Genomic DNA, 13268 nt, shown 5'->3' with positions numbered 1-13268 from the left:
GAAGTTATGGCCAATTTTTATAATTGTAAAAGGTTGCTGAATTGTTCCATGGAATCTTTTTTTCATGTTTTTGGCAGTTTGTGTCACATGGAACACGTTTTGTCACATTTCAACCAAAACACTTTTTATCAATCGTGTACCACCTCCCTTATATGAAGCGCTACTGTGGAGTTTAAAAATCAGGGCTTTAAATGAAACATTTATTTTTCTCATATAAATACAATAAGGACTATTATTATAGGTTTCCTTCATATTTATTTAAGGGATTTCCTCCACTTATCACTATTTTTTTTGTGTGTAAAAATTTCGATCGGACAAAAGGGATTGATATTTTGCATTTCTAAGGTAACATAAAACATTTAAACGCGATTTTCTTATAATACCATTTTTGTAGTCGGTTAGCTTCAAGCCGAACGGACGGTTTTGCGTATATTTTTGTGGACTTACATCAAAATTTTGTCTTTAAACAAGGGATTTTTTGTTAAAACGATTGATACATTTTCGTTTTCATATAACAATACAATAAACAATACAAAAATATTTGGATTTAGAAACTATTATTCTTCAGTTTTTAAACCAAGTCCTTTAAAACAATTTGTTCCATACGCCACACTTTTCGGTAACTTGGCAAAAATGGGCAATTTTTTGTTCCAAACGCCATCATTTTTGGTGCGGAACAATTCGTTTTTGTCTCTTTTTGTTCCATACGCCAAACGACATGGATATGGAACTAAAAAGTTCAAGGTTGTTTTGTTCCATACGTCAGGCTTTATGGATATGGAACAAAACGACCAGATTTTTTGGGTCACAAAGCGGATATGGAACATACTGGCATCTGAATATCTAAGAAACTATAAGAGATAGAGAAAAACCGACCAAAAAATCTGAATGAGCACGGTTCAAAACCTTGTAAAGTACCTTTATATCAAAATGTCAAAAATGGCGTATGGAACACTTAAGCATGACACCGACGATATGTCACCTCAAAATTAAGCTACAACAACGCCAAACAGATATATGGAGCTATTTTACCAAGTGTAATAGGGAAAAAATCACGCGCGATATCTCAGAAACTTGACGTATGGCGAAAAGTTCCTTTTGAGTTCTTAGTATACTCATCAAGGACTTTCATATCCAAAATAGATTTTCCACACCCCAGACTTTGAGTTCCATTTTGTGTCAAAGTGTTATCGGCCGATATGCTGCATCAAACACGTTTAATATTTCCGATTTCTATGAAATTTGGAATGTGTCATTGAACTTGGTCTAGAAATAAATGTACCAACTTATATCGAAATCGGTTAAGATTTGGATATAGCACCCATATGGTAAATTTCAAATTTCCTTTACAATTCCATCGAAAAAAATTAAAAAATTTTTTTACAGGCACATTCACGATTTTTGGTACACGGGTTAAGAAAAAAAATCGTGGTTTCAAATCTGTTCGCGTTCACAAAATCTGTTCGCGTTCCAAAAGTTATGGGGGTTTTATTCCTTTATAAAGAAAAAATATTTAAAAATTCCCTTTGTGTTATAGTACCAAAATGTATATATAAATCGGTAACAACATTTAATATCTATCCGTAAACGCTTAATTTTTTCTAAATTTATTTTCATTTTCGCGGAAAATCACAAAATAATGAAGGAATCTTGGAGTAAATTTTATTTATTCTAAATCAGAGTCCATAAAATCTCTAAAAAAATAAATTAAAAACACGTACAGAATCTAGACAATGTCCAGAAAAATGTGAGACCAAAATTTTATAGATTGGGTTTTTAAATTGCATATTGCAGCTACAACAAAAGACAAAAGTTTATTGTTGGAACATTATTTCAAGAATATATTTTTTGGTTTAATACGAAAAATTTGAAAACATTTTTTGAGAGTTATTCTACTATTCGCCAAATTTCCAAACAAAACCTGAATTATTTTGCTAAAACTTCTTCAAGGAAAATAGTTTATCATCGTGAAAGTATATTTGCTTAGTGTGATAAGCAATAGAATTAGGAAATAAAGAGAGATATTGATATTAAAATCAAAGAAAAAACATAAAAGTTAAAAACCGTATAACGCGCGATATAGTTAAAATCAGTTGAGGCGCATGTGCTTTTCGCGTAGAGCGAGTGCATCTCTGTCAATACATATGTTTGCATTTTTCCATGTTTCATTTAGCGACCAAAGTGTGCCATCAGTTGCATCTTACTACACCAAAATGCTTCATGTGGGTAAAAATAACGCGATGTTCATATGATTATAAGGCGCATCCGATTTCAGTGACCCCCCCGTTAAAAATACGTCAATAAGACAAATTACAGATTCGTCAAGAACCGCGGATGTGCTACCTGATTCTATTTTTGGTTAAATACGAATACTACTCCCGAATCTCTGTAATTTATGACACCCCTTTTTGACAAATATTATAATCGCGCAAAAGGATTCCATTTATGTAAACAATTTTAAGGGAAATAGCGGTTTAGTCACAAAGCGGATATGGAACATACTGGCTTCTGAATATCTCAGAAACTATAAGAGATAGAGAAAACCCGACCAAAAAATCTGAAAGAGCATGGTTCAAAACCTTCTAAGATACCTTTATCTCAAGATGCCAAAAATGGCGTATGGATTACTTAAGCGTGACACCGACGATATGCTGCCGTAGATACCAACAAGGTAATTTGATAACTGATACAGATAGTCTGCTTAGGATATGGAAAGAGCATTTTCGAAACCGTTGGTATCCAATAGTAGAGAAGACGACAAAAATACCACAGATCCATTCCCTGGCGATGGTGTTGAAGATATATCGTCCGACCAAAATGGTAAAAACAAGATAAAGACAGATACAGGCACATCATCCAACAATCCCAGAAAATGGTATTGAATGTATACCGCCCGGTTAATATAAGGTAAATACAGCAATAAACCGGCTGAAGGATAAAAAGGCAGCAGGATGCGATGGCCTACTAGTCGAGATGTACAGCAGAATGAAGTACGAAAATTCTACCAAAGAGTGAAACATCAAATTAATGGCTTTGGTATAAGCACCTCTTCCTGCAGAGACCAGCAACGTAATTTGGTAACTGACACAGATAGTCAGGATATGGGAAGAGCACTTTTCCAAACTGTTAGTATCCACTAGTAGCGAAGACGACAAAAACACCACAGATCCAATACCTGACGATGGTATTGGAGGTATATCGCCTGGCCAGATGATAAAGACAAGGTAAATGCAGGTACAGCAACATCCTCATAGAGACCGGCAAGGTAATTTGATAACTGATTCAGATAGTGTGCTCGAGATATGGAAAGAGCATTTTTCGAAACTGTTGGTATCCAATAGTAGCGAAGTCGACGAAGATACCACAGATCCAATCCCAAAAGATGATATTTTATTTATACCGCCCGGCTAAAATCAGGTAAAGACAGCAATAAACCGGCTGAAGAATAATAAGGCAGCAGAAAACGATGGCCTACCAGCCGAGCTGTTCAAAACCGAAGGCGACACGCTGATAAGGTGTATGCATCAGCTAGTTAGCACCATCTGGAAAGGAAGAACGCGTACCCGACGATTGGAACCTGAGCATCCTGTGTGTCGTCCACAAGAAAGGAGATAAGACTGTATGCTCCAACTGCAGGGGCATAAGTATTCTCCCTATTGCTTACAAGATAGTGCCAGGGACATTATGCGAACGCCTAAGGCCTATGGTCAACGAAATAATTGGACCATACCAATGCGGATTTAGACCTGGCAAGTCCACCATTGACCAGATATTTATCCTGGAGAAGACCCAAGAGATGTAAATCGACACCTACCACCTTTTTGTCGATTATAAAGCAGCCTTCGACAGCCCTCTACGCTCAAATATATTTCAAGCCATGTCTGAATTTGGTATCCCAGCATAGCTCATTCGGCTTTGTAAAATGACTTCAACTGACAGTCGATCCTCCGTTAAAATAGGAAAGAGAAGAGTTTTGCACCAAAAGTGGTTTCAGGCAAGGAGACAGCCTTTCGTTTGATTTATTCAACATCCTGCTGGAAAAGGTTATACGAGAGGCAAACGTTAAAAGAAATGGCAAACCAATAGCCACATGTTACTTGCTTATGCTGATGATATAGACATCATGGGACGATCAGTAAAAGAAGTAACTGATACCTTTATGAAGGTCGAAGGAGAATCAGCTAAAGTGGGTCTGGCGGTAAACGGCGAGAAGACCAAGCTGATGGTATCGACGCGCAATGCGTCCATAGAGCTCGGACAAACTGTTGAAGTTGGCTATTATCATTTTTAGGTAGTAAAAGACTTCGTCTACCTCGGCACCGCCGTCAACACAACAAAAAACTTTAGTTGTGAAAAAAAAGAAACAGATGCTCGTACTGTGGGTTAAGTAAGCATTTTAAAAAAAGTCTCATCGTCAAACAAAAATAACGCTTTACAAAACATAGATACTGATGTATGGTTCCGAAGGCTGGGTTCTTGCGCAAGCAGACAAGGCAGTGCTTGGTGTGTTTGATAGAAAAATTCTTCGAAAGATCTACGGACCAATCTGCGTTGACGGTGAATATCGACATATCGAGATGCAGCGATTGCGTTGGCTAGGCCATGCCATAAGAATGAGCGATGATGAACCCGCTAAAAAGTCGTATACATTTGGGCCCAATGGCGGTGCAAGCAGAATTGGTAGGCCAAAGAATAGATGGCGCAAACAAGTGGATGAAGAGATCACCTTGTCATCTTCATTCCAGAAAGCGAAGAACAAAACAGAGAGAATTGGATATCTTACCTTAGTTTGGCTTATGGAACAAATGTTCGGTAATGGGCCGGCTAAGTATGTTTTATTTTACCCCGCCAAAATAATAACCCTTTTGCAAATACCTGCAGAGTTGTTTTTTCGCTAAAATATTTATGTATTCATTCAAACATCTTTACATGGATGTTTGAATGCATTTTCCAAACATTTGCAATATACGGACGAGTGATAGCACATACCACGTTCCGCAGTTGTTTTTGTTTCCTTCTTCATCATTTTTACATACGTACATATGAAAATATTATTGTTATTATTCGCTTTTACTCATCATATTTATTCGCAAGCATTTATTTTCACATATTTCCTTTCCTCCTTATTGCCATCACCGTTCGTTCATTCACAAAGGAAGGTAGTTCAACCAATAACATTTGTTTTATGTTACATTTGAACTAAATGGCTTATTGCCACATATTTCGCGGTTTGCTTCAAATATTCATATATCATTTTTGTTAGCAAACACGGAGAATTCTCTAGCCACTGGCATGAGGTCTCTCCAAGGCCAGTGGGAAATATGAAACTAAACCGTTAGTAAACCTGGGTTGGTGTGCGACCAGTGGTTTAGCCATTGGAGTTTCACATAAATATTATTTCTATTACTTTTTTAGTTCAGTGTTTGTTTTTTTCGCATTCGTTTTTATTGCGAAAAGTACCTTGAAATTATGATTTTATTCTTTTTCTACTTTTTGTTTCTGGTTGTGTGTGCTTCCGCCACAGCAATGTTTCATTTTATAGTTTTATGTCTTTCTATTTCTCGCTATGCGATAAATGACATATGTAAAATAAAAATATTGCATATGGTTTCTAAATGGACTTGGATGTACAATTTTCAGGGTGAAAAGTTATAAATTGAATGTGGAAATGGAAATAACAAAAGGAAACAATGGTTATAAATTCTAAGTATTTGTTAAACATTCGTTATAAACCCATGAAGTTTATGGTGTTGTATCGAATTAAAAAGCATAATCAAATATTTAGTTTTAAATCACCATCAACAAAAGACGGATAAAGTTCCTAAGACTTTGACATATCGAAAAGGATTCCAAAATACGTGCTAAATCTTTTATTTTGTGTCTTCAATTATGAATAACTTTGTCTCGAACACCAAAAGGGGTGGTACCCAGTTGTAAATCTCAATAAAGGCATTTTTTTGATTTTGTTTCCCAAGAAAACTACGAAACTTTTTTGGTAGATTTTCTCGTCTGAAAGAGCAAATTTTAAACTACTCTCTGAATATTTATACATGGAATATATTACGTAGTTTTGTGGCATATGGTCGTCTTCGAAACCCTGTTTTTATTAATGAGTTTTCGGTGCCAGCTCTAGCTCGAAAACGAATGCACCGAACGTCAAATATTTTTCTGGGCTTATTTAAAACATAGAGATCTAGTTTTCTATAGACCGACTTTTTTTATAAATATTAAGTTTTACGGAAATGATGAAGCGCAAAAATCAAAATTTAAAAAAGTTGCGTTTTTTTGGGCATAAAATAGGCAAATATTTTAAAAATAACAACTACCAAGTAAAAAATGATCAGTCGGCTTTGCTGACAGATGTATACCCTCAGCCTGTGTGAATGGAACACCTATTTCCCAAAAAACCTATGTAATTAGGGGGTCTTCAAAATTTTGGGCGTATGAACATGCCGAAAAAGATATATATTAGGTTAAAAGCTCAAAAGTTTTGCGTGGGAGGTGCTTAGAGGAATGGACCGACATAGTCCATTTGGGAAGTGTGTTTTATTTTGGGAGTCATTCTTCTCGACAGAAGCATTATACAAGGAAACTAGACATGCGCCCGAAAAACAGGGTACTCCTAGTGGGTACCTTCGGTAAAAATTTTAAAACAAAAATGTTGCCCATTTGTGTGGGTGGTAACCTTAGCAATGAAAAATATGGCCCACTTTTGAACATAATCTAAGTTTGGACAAAATATTTCGAAATCCAAATTTTAGACAAAATTGGTTGCTCCGTTTATGAGATATTGCGCATACTATTTTAGCGGATATTTTCGAACTTTTGTGGGGGATGTTCTGGAAGGAGTAGACCTACCAGCACCATCTTCGAATTTCATTTAATATTCGATGAAATATTACGATATGCTAAGTGTGGACCAACGCAGTATTCGGTTCGGGAGTTGTTGTGCGCACCAGCCACTACACATACAGGTCGTAGGGGTATTTTTTACAGTTTTCGGGCCATTTTCACAAGAAGTATAGACTTGCAAGCCATGGTAGAACAAGAAAAGGTAACAGCAATACCCAGCTGACTGAACTGGGCTGTAATGTTGCTGTCAAATTCCATACGACATTTTATATATTCATTTCTATGTTCGATGTATATTAGGATATATGTTTTCATTCATGTTTTCCAAAATATTCAATCAAATGTGAAAAAATAGTAGTTTTTTCAATTCCAATAATTTATAGACATTTCCTTATTTTGCTTACATTTATATTTGACACTAAAGTTACAAACAAAAACAAATTTCTATGTGGTTGTTGAGTTGTATTTGTTGTAGTACTTAATTTACCTGGCTTGTTCTACCATGCTTACCCGTGAAAAAGCTTGTACCATTGCCATAGGGACCTGTTGCAAGAAAAATTAAAACTATTCGAGGGTAGGTCCTAACCTACACTTTTCCCAAAATTTGGTGTGGGAGGTATCCAAAGGTGTTGATATAGAAATATTACGACGTAGAAATATTACGATGCCCAACGTATGGACCACATCGATTTCTGCCTTCGAGAGTTATCGTTCAAACCATTTTAGCAAAAAATTTTGAACTTTTGTCGGGGAGGTACCTTAGATTTTGGGCAAAATATTATGATTGCCAACTTTTGGATCGATTCGGTTTACCCGTTCGAGAGTAATCGGACGCTCAGGCCTATTTCTCAGGAAGTGTGGACTTGCCAATGAAAAAACTTGCACCGTCTTAATGGGGGCAGCAACTACAAGGATTCGAGAGGAGGTCTTAAACTGCACTTTTCCGAAATTTTGTGCGGGTGGTACCCGAAGGAGTGAACCGATATAGTCTATGTTTGGTAGAAATATCATAATGTGCAAAGTATGGACCAAATCGGCTTGTCCTTCCAGAGTTATCGGTGCCCGAGGGAGTGGACCCATATGGGCCATCTTTGAACATAAACTTAGTTTGGACCAAATATTACAAAAGCCAAATTTTGGACCAAATCGGTTAATCTGTTAGAGAGTTATGGTACGCTGTAGCCAGTCCGACAGACAAATGAACGGACATTGCTAAACCGACTCCAAATTGCCTGAAACGAACTTCGTCCAAACATACATGGGGTTTGAAACCATTATTTCGATGAGACACATTTAGCCCGTATGAATTGTATATACCCTCGTTAGAATAAATGATAAGGGTATAAAGAGTCGTTAAGTTCGGAGGCCGAACTTTTTACACCCTCTACCATAACTAAAATGGAATAATTAGTTTTCATTTTCTTAGTTTCTTCTTCTTTTAGGTGCATTTTTTTCGGTCACTGGTAGTTCCGTCGAACAATGTGTCTTAAAGCCTCAAAATACCGAAAATGGGAAGATACATTTTTTGGGGCTATAACAAAACATGGACCTATGTTGACGATTTTTAGTGAAGAAGCTTCATGGCCATTGAGACCCTCAAATGTCAAATTACAACTTGTTCGGTTGCAAATTGTAGCTAAAATCCTCAAAATACCGAATATCGGTTGGTACCATTATATGTTGGCTATACCAAATCATGGACCTATGTCCATAATTTTAGGAATATAAGTTGTTTGGCCCTTAGGACACCTAAATGTCAAATTGTAGCTAATTCGGTCAGAAATGTGACTAAAAACGTCAAAATATCGGGCGGTGCCGTTATATAGGGGCTATACCAAAACATGGACCTGTATTGACGGTTTTTTTGTAAAGAAGTTTCGTGACCCCCGAGAACCTCAAATTTCAAATTAAAGCTTGTTCGGTTGCAAATTGTAGCTAAAATCCTCAAAATACCAAATATCGGGAGGTACCGTTATATGGGGGGTACACCAACACATGGATATATCCCATCATCGGACTAGACCTGCCTGCAAGCAAAAGACACTTCTTCCCAAAATGTCCGAGTCCTACCTCCATTTATGTAGATGCTAGAATGATTACAACAGAGGGACGGACGGAAGTGCATGCCTAAAAAACGACGTATTTGTTGTTGTTGTTTTTTTTGTGAAACACATACCCCCTAATTTTTTTCATTTGATCCAAAAACCTTTCATATGAAATTTTATGGCAATGACCCATTATTCCAACAAGGGCAGGTCGCGCAAAATTGCCTCAAAAATACTAACCAAAATCACCTCAATAGTAAATAATCATTCGTTGGAAATCAAGAATAGAGCGAAAGATAAATGAATATAGACGGGACATAGGCGTAATCACAAGCCACATTAATGGAAAAACTGGAAAACGATGCAAGAACAAGCTAAACAACATAAAACGCAAGAATACTATCAATACACAATTTGATCCCGCAAACAATTCAATAGAACAGATATAACGAGTGGTTTTGACTAGGGCTGAGGTAAGCTCAGTCGCTGCCAGGTCGACCCAAGGACCCACAAACCTTAAGTAAAACACGAGTGTTTACAATTTCAATGTTTATTATAAAACTCTTGGTATTTGATAGACGAACAAAGTGTGTGAGGAATACGGATGAGATGTATCTTAGATAACCAATGGATAGGTGACAATATGGTTGTTGTAATCGGCTCGATGGTAATCGGGTTTTAGATGTGGGCTCAATGGTAGTCGGGTTGTTGTTGCTGACTCGATAGCAATCGTGTATGAATGCGTCGGTTCTGATGTATTCGGATTTTGTCGGCTATTCGTGTGACTGTCAACTCGGCAGTTGTCGGGTGTGTGGCTCGGCTCTGTGGTGTTCGGAGTGCTGTCGACTCGTCTACAATCGTCGTGTGTGTGTCTCGGCTCTGTAGTATTCGGGTTGCTGTCGGCTCGTTGGCAATCGTCGGGTATGCGGCTCGGCTCTGTGGCATTCGGATTGCTGTCGGCTCGTTGGGTGTGTGGCTCGGCCCTGTGGTATTCGTGTTGCTGTCGGCTCGTTGGCAATCGTCGGGTATGCGGCTCGGCTCTGTGGCATTCGGATTGCTGTCGGCTCGTTGGGTATGTGGCTCGGCCCTGTGGTATTCGTGTTGCTGTCGGCTCGTTGGCAATCGTCGGGTGTGTGACTCGGCTCGGGTGGCTGTGGGGGAAGAGATCGGTTAATGGGAGATGGCTAAGAGCATGGAGCTGGCTATGTGCTTGAGCTGAAAGCTTGCTATGAGCTGGGAGCTTGCTATGAGCTGGGAGCTTGCTATGAGCTGGGAACCTGCTAAGAGCTGGAAGCGTGCTAAGCGCTGAGATGTTGCTATGAGCTGGGTCGAATCGTAGCTAACTAGTATGGTAGACTGCGGACGAGCCACACGTCTATTCGTACTTTGTTGGGCTGGTGATCGATGTCTTCGGTGCATAAAACTGAAATATACATTCGGGTGGTAACACGAAGTGAATGAGAATTATTGTGCAGCAGTGATTATCGTTAATTACACCGAAGTTAAATTTGTCCACTATGCTGACTGTGTAGTGGTGGCTGATGGTAGTGAATGCATGTAGAAATACATATATGAAACGGTCACGTTACACAGATCCGCGACACCATTAAACAAATGCTCATGAAATATGCAAATTGGCTACAAACATATGTACATGAAAAGCTATCAAAGATCCGCTTAAAAAAACACTTTCACACAAACCAAAAACGATTCTATAATCACTTAACTTAACCTACCATATCTAATCCAACCACCCAAAACAATATAGATATTGATGAAATATAGTACTTGTGGAAAGCCATATGGAGCTATGAAGCCAAACACAATACACATTCCATATGGATAAGCACTCTACTCGAGGATATCTCAACAGACCTCAGTATGAGTTACCATTTAATAACAGAGTCCATGTTCAAACAAGTGAGCACAGGCTATAGTCGGGACGGGGCCGACCATGTGATACCCTACACCACTACCCCTGTGCATTAGCTTTTCGCTTGTAAACATTTATTTTAGGGAACATAATCCGACTACCACCAAACATATTTTGGTTTTTAATAAAAAATATGCCTCTTTCTCTCTGGGACCCCCATAAGCGATATCTCGGTTGTTTGCCCACTTACGCCAACATACTTTGCGTCAATATAAAGGACATCTTTTCTTCTTCCATTGGCGGGCTTTCCTTTTGGAATACTCCTACTAGAAGCGGAAATATTCGCATAAGAAAAAAATGTTGACTTTTTTCCACATAAGCTTTTCGCTTATTCCGACTCTTGAATATTATCCGACCATCACCAAAATAAACAGGCTTCTTCCTCTGTGGGACCCGCATAAAATTCCAAAAACTTCGTGACGATCCGATCAAAATTGCGACCTGTAGCGTGATTAAAAAAAAAAGCGGAAAATGGGATGCATTACCGACTATTGCCATATCTCTGTTGTTTGAGCAGCTACGACAACCTACTTTACATCATTGTAAAGGTGATATTTTCTACTTTCCTTGCCAAGTTTTGCTTTTGATACACCTCTTAAAGAAACAGAGATATTTGCTTTGAAATAAAATGTTGACCATTCTCCAAATAAGTTTTTGCCCATTCCGACCCCTAAATATTATCCGACCATCATTAAAATCAGTAGGCTTCTTTCTCTGTGGGACCCCCATTAACCACCAAAATTTAGTGACGATCCGATCAAAATTGCGACCTGTAGCGTGATTACAAAAAAAATCGGAAAATGGGATGCATTATCGGCTATTGCCATATCTCTGCTATTGTACCACCTACGACAACCTACTTTACATCGTTGTAAAGGTGATATTTATTACTTTCCTTGCCAGGTTTTGCTTTTGATATACCTCTTAAAGAAACAGAGATATTGGCTTTGAAATAAAACGTTGACCTTTCTCCAAATAAGTGTTTCCCCATTCCGACCCCTGAACATTACCCGACCATCACCAAAATCAATAGGCTTCTTCCTCTGTGAGACCCCCATTAACCCTCAAAATTTCGTGACGATCTGATCAAAATTGCGAACTGTAGCGTAATTTCAAAAAAAATGGAAAAATGGGATGTATTACCGACTTTTGCGGTATCTCCGTTAGTTGGTCACCTACGCCGACTTGGTTGCATCATTGTAAAGATGCGATCTTCTACTTTCATCGTCAGGCTTTGCTTTCTGAAAGTCCTCAACCAAAGCTGTGATATTCGTCATTATAATTAAAATCGCAAGAATAAAAATTTGGGGTTTATTTGCCACTATTGTAATATCTTCGTTGTTTGATCACCTACGAGAACTTGCTTTACATCATTAGAAAGGTGATATTTTCTACTTGTATTGTCAGGTCTTGGTTTTGGTATACCCCATATAGAAGCTGAGATATTCGCTTTGGAAACAAACGTTGTCTTTTTATCCACATAAGTTTTTTGCCCATTCCGACCCCTGAATATTATTCGACCATCACCAAAATCAATAGGCTTCTTCCTCTCCGGGACCCTCATCAACACCCAAAATTTCGTGACGATCCGATCAAAATTGCGACCTGTAGCGTGATTACAAGGTTTAGATGGACAGACGGACGGACGGACTGACGGACGGACACACATAGCCAGATCGACTCAGCTCGTCGAGACATTCATTTTGGTATATATAAGTATGGGTCTACGACCATTATTTCGATGCGTTACAAACTTTTTGGGCAAAACAAACTTATAATACCCTGCCCACATAGTGGTGTAGGGTATAAAAATAACACGGAAACTCCATAACTGGAAACAATCAGGACCCGATACATAATTTCTGCTACAAATACCTCACCACACTACACCCAAAAATTATTAACGTATTTAATGATATGATAACACTACGCAACACTGAAAATGCAAACAACTTCTAGTATGTTTTTTTTGAAAGTACATATTTAGACTACAAAAACCCTAGTAGGGTTTTGTCCTGTCAGATCCAGTTCGGATTTTATGGCCTCATCTAAACCGGGCTAAATCAACACTTTTTTGCATTTATCATGCCTTTATCTCAGAAACGAATAGGAATTTGGCCTTGCTGTCTTTAGCAATATTGTAGCCCTAAACTAGTAAAACTTATCTTTTGAAAAAACCACATAAGAAAAACTCCATCTAGGGCATCAAAATCTATAAAATATAGAAAATTGTACATAATTGCTGAAATTCTGGCCAGTATCGGCTAAACTATTGGGAGTTGAACCAAGTAACCTTTTGCAAAAATCTTCCAAATAAAGTTCTCAACAATTCTTTAGAACATTCTGAAACTCTAAAATGCTTACTTTGCATCATATATTTTACAACACGTATTTCAAACACAGTTCACATCAACAGTTTATTCTCGCATTTCGGATTT

This window comes from Musca autumnalis, unplaced genomic scaffold, assembly GCF_047663935.1.
Source record: "Musca autumnalis isolate F117 unplaced genomic scaffold, ASM4766393v1 scaffold_2, whole genome shotgun sequence".
In the NCBI taxonomy this organism is placed as follows: domain Eukaryota; kingdom Metazoa; phylum Arthropoda; class Insecta; order Diptera; family Muscidae; genus Musca; species Musca autumnalis.
The sequence above is the reverse complement of the archived record's forward strand: the minus strand, read 5'-3'. Positions refer to the sequence as shown.